Source organism: Brassica napus, chromosome C4, assembly GCF_020379485.1.
Source record: "Brassica napus cultivar Da-Ae chromosome C4, Da-Ae, whole genome shotgun sequence".
NCBI classification, from domain to species: domain Eukaryota; kingdom Viridiplantae; phylum Streptophyta; class Magnoliopsida; order Brassicales; family Brassicaceae; genus Brassica; species Brassica napus.
The window spans coordinates 42,150,003-42,159,365 of record NC_063447.1 but is presented as its reverse complement, the minus strand read 5'-3'; the positions used below and the strand labels follow the sequence as shown (position 1 = coordinate 42,159,365).

General features: G+C 43.6%; 1 non-coding gene across 1 annotated transcript; it reads right to left on the bottom strand.

Annotated features, from left to right (window-relative positions):
• Window positions 1-3,224: 3,224 nt before the first annotated feature.
• On the bottom strand, window positions 3,225-3,331 carry LOC125586626. The gene has a single exon (XR_007323163.1). It is a non-coding gene; the product is annotated as a small nucleolar RNA R71 (small nucleolar RNA).
• Window positions 3,332-9,363: the final 6,032 nt, after the last annotated feature.

The window sequence follows — 9,363 nt, the reverse complement described above, 5'->3', positions numbered from 1 at the left end:
CCCTCGACAGTGGACATCCGACTTTCACTCACTTCCCAACCGACAAGCAGGTTCTGTGGTTTCGTCAGTTTGCGGTAAGTATTCTAATTTTTTACTTATATTTTTAATCTTTAATATAAATTTTCTACTAATTGTGTTTTTTTTTCAGCAAGAGTTCAACTGGAATTCCGATGAGACGCTCTTTATCTATCACCACTTCGTCCATAAAGTAATGGACAACTATGGGAAGCAGATCCACGAGTGGAAGAAGAAGTGGGAAATCAATAAGGTTCGATTTAATTTATTAAACAATTTTTTAATTTATTAAACTATTTTTTAATTTATTAAACTTTTTCTTTTTTTTTTAATTAAAAGGTCCCAAAGTCGATGAACGATACGGTCTGGAAGGAGTTGTGTGCGCATTGGGATAAGGAGGAGACGAAAGAAACTTCTTCCACCAACTCCACCAACCGCAGGAGCGACCGTAAAGGGAAGGGCATCTACAAGCATAACTTGGGTGCTCAATCTATTGCCACTCTCGGAGATCGCATGGTAAGTTCAACCGCTTTTTCTTCAATTATTTGAGTTTCAGAATTTAAATTTATTGTGCATTTCTTCTAATTTCTAATGTTTCTTTAATTTTATGTTTTTTTTCAAGGCGGAAGAAAATGATGGCGAGCCGGTCGATGATCTCGCCCTAATGAGGAGGGCGTATACCAACAAGAAGACCGGCCAGATTGATGACGGTCTTGTGAGGGACGTGGTCGACCTGGTCCAAACTCAGGTGGTAGACGAAGTGTCTCAGCTTCAAACCGAGGATGACGCTTCGACGGCTTCGACCAACTTGTCCCGGTTTCGAATCAACGAAATCGTTGAATCCGTAAGTTCTTTTTTTTTAAAGTTCAATTCATTTATTTCTTGGTTTAAATTTCTAAATTTGGCTTTTTTCTATTCAGTCGGTTCCAAAGAAGAAGGGACGTTTGTTCGGTTTGGGTCGTCGCACCCGGTCGGTTCCTCCTTCTTCTGCACCACCGCCCTTTGTTGATCCAGAAGTACTTACGGCTCAGTTGAAGGACAAAGATGATCGAATATCTTTGTTGGAGACCCAGATGGCGGCTCAACAGGCGGGCTATGAGGCACAGAGGAGGCTGAACCAGCAAATGATGGAGATGATGCAGAGGATGTACCCGAACGAGGTGTTCCCGGACGTGCCAGACCCGTAGTTTTTTTTTCCCCAATCTCGGAATGTTTTATTTTTATTTGTGAAACTTTGAATATTAATTAGTATGATTTCAATTTTACTTTTAATTTCATATTTTCGAATTTAAATTTCAGAAATTTTTTTTTTTCAAAAAAATTAATATTTTTTACATTTCGAGGAAATTAATTATATTTTTCACTACATCGATCGATGCGTTTTTGAACAAAAACGCATCGATCGATCCGTTTTTTTTAAAAAATATAGCGAGGGACATTTCCCTCGGAATTTTCCGAGGGACAACTCCCTCGGAAATTTCCGAGGAACGGATCCCTCGGAATATACCGAGGGAACAGTTCCTCGGAATAAACCGAGGAAAAAGTCCGTCGGTATACTCCTATCGATCGATGTATATATGTCCAAAAACGCATCGATCGATGAACTTCCGAGGAATTATCCCGACGAAGTTCTACCTCGGTATATTCCGAGGACTTTTCCGACAAACAAGGGTTCCTCGGAATTTCCTCGGAAATTTATTTCCTCGGAATTCCGTCGGAAAATTCCGAGGGATTTCAGAGGAAAAAAGAAATTCCGAGGAATTATTTCCGACGACGTATTTCGTCGGAATTGCGTCGGAATAACGATATTCCGACGAAATTCCGATGATTTTTTCCCTCAGAATCCTTGATGTTTTCTTGTAGTGTCATGGATTAGGGAGATTAAGGGTGATTAGGTTAGAGCTAGGATGTTTTAATGTAGATCATTCATATTTCCTTGCTAGCAGAGTGAACCTAATGCATCTTCTGAGTTGGCCACTCAGTTGTTGATCCTTAGGCATTTCTCACCCGAAAGGCGTTCGAGGAAATGCCCGAGACAACTCTTCCTAGTTTCTAGCATACTTTGCCAAAGACATTTGTTGTTAGAGGTGCTAAGATAGCCATTGGACTTGCTAGTTATGATTACTTTCATATTATTCAACCAAAGACATTTGATGCTTGGATTGTGTTAGTAAATGAACATTCATCTAGACATAGAGTTTGTTTAGGATTGTGTCTAAGCTTAAGGTTGATAGTTTGATTGATCGTTTGCCATCCTTAGTTCGAAACTTGATCACCCGATGTCTAAATCCCTATATCCATGAGTTCTCTTTTCCCATAGTTAAGAGAGTATCATTTAGTTATTCCTTTTAGTTAGTTATAGTTTAAAAACCCTTTTAAAAACCATTGGTTGCACTTAGATTAAGTGATTACTTGCATTCTCGGTGCTTTCACATCTCTCAGAACTGGTTCGACAATCATTTATACTACAACATTTGTCTTAGGAGCCTTGAAAACTCCTAACATCAAATTGGCGCCGTTGCCAAATTCTGAGTAGATTTAAACATTGAGATTTAGTCAATTGCTTGAGACTAAGTCATTTTTATTTTCTTTTGTTACTGACTCTTTTTCACCTCCTCTTATTCTACAGGTGTATGAACTTGCGGAGCAACGGTCCATCAAACCTAGTTCCACGAGCTGCAGACATCAGAGCTTTAGAGAGAGAGTGTGCTAGAAAGAAGAGAAGAGAAGAAGAGCAACAGGCTCAACTGCAAAGACTGAACACTGATATGGGAGACGTTCATCAGCATGATGCAGGCGTCAATGGCGCTAATAACAATGCTCCAGCTAACCAACAGCGAGCAGCTCGACCCATTGGCACTTACGATCGCCCCAACATTCATGGTCATAGATTGGGAATCCGAGCACCCGCTGTGGCAGCCAACAACTTTGAGATCAAATCAGGACTCCTCAACGTGATCGAGAACAACAAGTATCATGGCTTGGCTCTAGAGGATCCATTTGATCACTTGGACAGGTTCGACAGCTACTGTGGGTTGTCAAAAACCAATGGTGTGTCCGAAGATGCCTTAAAGCTCAAGCTATTCCCTTTCTCTTTGGGGGATAAGGCACGTCAGTGGGAGAAGTCTCTACCCAGCGACTCTATCACCACTTGGGATGATTGCAAGAGAGCATTCTTGGAGAAGTTCTTCTCTACTTCAAGAACTGCTAAGCTGAGAAATGAGATTTCCAGCTTTCAACAGAAGGGCTTGGAAGGATTCAGTGAAGCCTGGGAGAGATTCAAGGGCTACCAAGCTCAATGCCCACACCATGGTTTCTCTAAGGAGAGTTTGCTGAGCACATTCTACCGTGGTGCTCTTCCTAAGTACAGGGCCAGACTGGATACAGCTAGCAATGGGTTCTTCTTGGGGAGAACTGAGGAGGATGCAGAGGAGCTGGTTGACAACATGGTTAAAAGTGATGCAGTCTACAGTGGAGACCACGACAGAGGTAGTAGAACAGATGATAAGCAGACGAGGAAGGAGTTGAAGGCTCTACAAGATAAGATAGACATCCTCATTGCTGACAAAGCTACCCAAGAGCAGCTGCACTTTGTTGGCAACCCAAGCCAAGAGACACCAGTTGTTGTCCATGAAGTTGAGGGTTTGGAAGGTCAGGAAGAGCTGTGTTTCATCAACAACAATGGTAGCTGGTACAAGAAAGAGCCCAACTTTCAGTACAACAACTACCAACAGAAATCCTATTCCAACAACCAACAGAGTGGTTATCAGCCTCGGAATAATCAGCAAGGCAGCTATCAACCTCAGCAAAACCCTCCTCCTGGTTTCAACAACAAGGGCAACCATTCTTCCCAACAGCAATCTAATCCCTCTACCTCAACTCCTCAGGTCAACACCACTGAAGCTCTACTGAAACAAATCCTGGAGTCTCAAACAAGAAGTGAGAAGCATGTTGGCTATGAGTTGAAGAACCTTCACTCAAAGATTGATGGGAGCTACAATGAGCTCAACAACAAGTTCAGAGCTTTGGAGAACCAGTTTGCTGCCATGAACACTCAACAAAATCGCCAACAAGGTTCTCTACCTGGAAAATCTGAGCAAAACCCAAAGGAAACCATGAAATCTATCACTCTCAGGAGTGGTAAGGAGTTACCTCAGAGAACTCTCACCAAGGATGCTGAGAAACAAAGTGAGGGGGTTGCCATCAACATAGATGATGAAGTGGTGATTGTTGATGAGAAGATCAATGACGAGATCTTAGAGAAGATAGTGGAAGCCAAAGGAAAAGGAAAGGTTGGAGAAGAGAAGAAAACAGTTAAGGATGGTGAAGTTGTCACTCCTGCCAGTGAAAGTTCTTTTGTTCCTCCTGCCTATGAGCCCAAGCTCCCATTCCCAGGTCGATTCAAGAGGCAGCTGCTAGAGAAGTACCAAGCTCTATTTGAAAAGCAAATGAGTGAAGTCCAGATCACAATGCCCATTATTGATGCTTTCATGCTGATTCCTCAATACAGCAAGTTCCTGAAAGATGCTGTAGCTGCAAAGAAGAAAGAGATGGAGGGCATGGTGATTCTCACTCATGAGTGCAGTGCTATCATTCAGAGGCTTGTCATTCCAAAGAAGCTAGAAGATCCAGGATGCTTCACATTACCTTGTGCTCTTGGACCTATGGTATTTGATAGATGTCTCTGCGATTTGGGAGCTAGTGTCAGCTTGATGCCTCTATCTGTTGCTAAGAAGCTCGGCTTCACTCAGTACAAGAAGTGTAGACTTTCTCTGGTATTGGCTGATCGTTCAGTGAAGTACCCTGTGGGTATCTTAGAGGACCTCCCAGTGATGGTTGGAAATTATGAGATCCCTACAGACTTTGTGGTGCTTGAAATGGGTGAAGAAGCTCAAGACCCTTTAATCCTTGGAAGGCCTTTCTTAGCAACAGCAGGAGCTATTGTTAATGTGAAAGAAGGCAAGATTGATCTCCATCTGGGTAAAGGGCACATTCTCCATTTTGACATCAAAGAGGTAATGAGGAGGCCAACAGTTCAAGGGCAAGTGTTCTACATTGAAGAGATGGACGCCCTTGCTGATGAACTCCTTGAAGAGTTGTCACTAGAGGACCCTCTACAGCATGCTTTGACTGTAGAGAGAGAGGCTGTGGTGATTGAGAACCTGGAGAGTACTGCCTACGGGATGATGCTGGATTCACACCAGGGGTTTGTCAGTAAGGATCAGTACGAGGAGTTTCCACAGATGGTTCACCAAGAAGTCTCAGCCACTCAGCAAGATGACACCCAGCAGAATGACTGGAGTGAGCTTAAGGCACCTAAAGTGGAGCTTAAACCTCTACCCCATGGTGTAAGGTATGCATTCCTTGGTCCTAATGAAACTTATCCTGTCATTGTGAGTAGTGAACTTACTGAAACTGAGCTATCTGAACTTTTGAAAACGCTTAAAAGATTTAGAAAGGCAATAGGTTACTCACTGGATGACATCAAGGGAATATCACCCTCTTTGTGCATGCATAGGATACATCTTGAGGATGAATCAATGACTTCTATCGAGCATCAAAGAAGGTTAAACCCTAACCTGAAGGATGTTGTAAAGAAAGAGATTCTTAAACTCTTAGATGCTGGTGTTATTTACCCTATCTCAGATTCTAAATGGGTATCACCTGTGCATGTTGTACCAAAGAAAGGTGGTATCACTGTGATTAAAAATGACAAGGATGAATTGATACCAACAAGAACCATCACAGGTCATAGAATGTGCATTGATTACCGAAAACTAAACTCCGCATCTAGAAAGGATCATTTCCCATTACCATTTATTGATCAGATGCTTGAGAGACTTGCAAATCACCCATTCTACTGCTTTCTTGATGGGTACTCAGGATTTTTCCAAATCCCCATACACCCCAATGATCAAGAGAAAACGACATTCACATGTCCCTATGGTACCTTTGCATATCGAAGGATGCCATTTGGTCTATGTAATGCACCAGCCACCTTTCAAAGGTGTATGATGTCAATTTTCTCTGATCTTATTGAGGATGTTGTGGAGGTATTTATGGATGATTTCTCTGTCTACGGATCTTCGTTTTCTGCTTGTTTGTGTGCAGGGTCCTACAGAGATGTGAAGACACCAACCTTGTGCTGAATTGGGAGAAGTGTCACTTCATGGTCAAGGAAGGGATTGTGCTGGGACACAAGATTTCAGAGAAGGGGATTGAAGTGGATAAAGCCAAGATCGATGTTATGGTTGGTTTGCCCCGACCAAAGACAGTGAAAGACATCCGGAGTTTTCTTGGTCATGCTGGGTTCTACAGGAGGTTCATCAAGGACTTCTCCACGATCACTAGACCTTTGACCAGGCTGCTGTGCAAGGAAGCCACTTTCAGTTTTGATGTGGAATGTCTACAAGCTTTCAAGAAGCTGAAAGGTGAACTCATTAGTGCTCCAATTGTCCAGCCACCTGATTGGGATCTCCCTTTTGAGATCATGTGTGACGCTAGTGACTATGCTGTGGGAGCTGTTTTGGGGCAGAAGAAAGATGGCAAAACCCATGTGATCTACTATGCCAGCCAAACCCTCAATGATGCTCAGATACGGTATGCCACAACAGAGAAGGAGATGCTGGCAATTGTTTTTGCCTTTGAGAAATTCAGGAGCTACTTGGTTGGGTCTAAAGTCATTGTCTACACAGATCATGCTGCTTTGAGACACCTTTTGGCCAAGAAGGATGCAAAACCCAGGCTTTTGAGGTGGATCCTTTTGCTTCAAGAGTTTGATATGGAGATTAAAGACAAGCCCGGAGTTGAGAATGGTGTAGCTGATCATTTGTCCAGGTTGAGGGTAGAGTCTGGTATTCCTATTGACGAAGGACTTCCTGAGGAGCAGATCATGGCTATTGAAGCAGTGATAGCAGTTTGTGAGACTGGTAGGAAGCTGGAAGAAGTCAAAGCAACAGAAGAGAAGGAACCTTGGTATGCTGATTTGGTGAACTACCTAGCCACAGGAAGAGAACCTTTGAATCTTGTGGGCTATGCCAAGAAGAAGTTCTACAAGGATGTGAAGAGATACTACTGGGATGAACCCTATCTCTACATTCTCTGCAAGGATCAGCTTTATAGAAGAGTGGTTGCAAATGAGGAGATTGATGGGATCCTTACACAGTGTCATGGATCATCTTATGGAGGCCACTTTGCCACCTTCAAGACAGTTGCGAAAGTATTACAAGCTGGATTCTGGTGGCCACATATGTTCAAGGATACACAAGACTTTGTCTCAAAGTGTGATTCTTGCCAAAGAAGAGGAAACATCACAAAGAGGAATGAGATGCCTCAGAATCCAATCCTTGAAGTTGAAGTGTTTGATGTGTGGGGTATTGACTTCATGGGACCGTTTCCATCATCTTTTGGAAACAAATACATCCTTGTGGCTGTCGATTATGTCTCCAAATGGGTGGAAGCTATTGCAAGCCCCACCAATGATGCTAGAGTTGTAACCAAGATGTTCAAGAGCAACATTTTTCCAAGGTTTGGAGTCCCAAGAGTTGTGATCAGTGACGGAGGTTCCCACTTCATTAACAAACTGCTTGAGGGACTTCTCAAGAAGAATGGTGTGAAGCACAAGGTGGCAACCCCTTATCACCCCCAAACAAGTGGCCAAGTTGAGATTTCTAACAGGGAGATCAAGTCTATCTTGGAGAAGATTGTGGGGATCACAAGGAAGGATTGGTCCAATAAGCTCGATGATGCACTTTGGGCTTATAGGACAGCGTACAAGACACCACTGGGCACCACACCTTTCAACCTAGTGTATGGGAAAGCTTGCCATCTGCCAGTGGAGCTTGAGTACAAGGCACTATGGGCAATAAAGTTGCTGAACTTTGACATCAAGAGTGCCAAGGAGAAAAGGATTTTTCAGCTACATGAGCTTGATGAGATAAGAATGGATGCTTTTGAGAACTCAAGGATCTACAAGGAGAAGACTAAAGCTTTCCATGACAAGAATATCCTGAAGAGAGAGTTTAAAGAAGGAGATCAAGTTCTTCTCTACAACTCTAGGCTGAAGCTATTTCCAGGAAAGCTTAAGTCAAGGTGGTCAGGTCCTTTCAAAGTCAAAGAGGTTAGGCCATATGGAGCAATAGTTTTGTGGAGTACTGATGGAAGAGACTTCACAGTCAATGGGCAAAGGGTTAAGCTCTACATGGCTACTGCACCAGAGGAAGATGGGGTTTCAACTCCACTGTCTGACCCTACCCCGGCCTAATCCAAAAAGAGGCAAAGTCAAGCTAGAGACTTAAAACAAGCTCACTTGGGAGGAAGTCCCATGCGTATCCTTGTATATATTGCATTGGTATTTTCATTTTCATCTTATAAAAAAAAAAAAAAAAGGGGGGAGAGAAGTCGTGTGCAGGTGCTTGATCGATGCAGGTTCGAGCAAATGTCGTGCGTGGGAGCGACCTCACACAGCGACACTTCGAAGTCGCTCCAGCTGGGAGCGACGTTACGGGAGCGACACCTCGAGGTCGCTCGGCTTAAAGACGTTTTGTGCTCCAAACACGCTCTCGGAGCGACCTCTCAGAGCGAGCACATGAAGTCGCTCCAACTGGGAGCGACGTTACGGGAGCGACACCTCGAAGTCGCTCGCGTTTTCGTCGTCACGGAGCTCAAAAACTGCCTCGGAGCGACGTCCTAGAGCGACACCTCGAAGTCGCTCCATCTCCAGAGCGAGGTTTCGAGAGCGACACTCCAGAGTCGCTCGCGTTTTCGTCGAATCACGACGCGAGAGAAGGACTCGGGAGCGACCTCTCGCAGCGACACCCTCACGTCGCTCCCGAACCGGTCCAGGTAAGTTTTCTGACTCTAAACCCCGGTTTACTTCAAGTAAACCGACCCTAACCACCCTAGACCGAACCGGACGACCCTAAACCTACCCCCAGCCCCCGCGAATCCATCTCTATCACTCTCCCCTCCTCTCACAAACTCTCAAACTCTCTCAAACTCACCCACACCAAAAATCCCAAAACTTTCTCAATTCTCACCCAAATCGACTAGTTCTTGTTTCTAAATCCAAGCTTTCGCCCCTGTAGCCTATTCCTCACCACCCATTCACCATTTCTTTTCATCCAAAGCAAGGTATTGAGTTTTAAAATTCAAATTCGTAGGTCCATGAACCCTAGGATTTAAAAATCGAAATTTGGTCATTTTCTTGCTAGATTGTGGTGAAATAGACTAGGGAAAGCTTATCTATCAAGTTGGGTTGTCGAATAAACGGTGAAATTGAGTTTAATTTGCACTTTGGCAAAGTTAGGGTTCATGGATTTGGGGGTTTTCGAATTTGACCTTAATTGG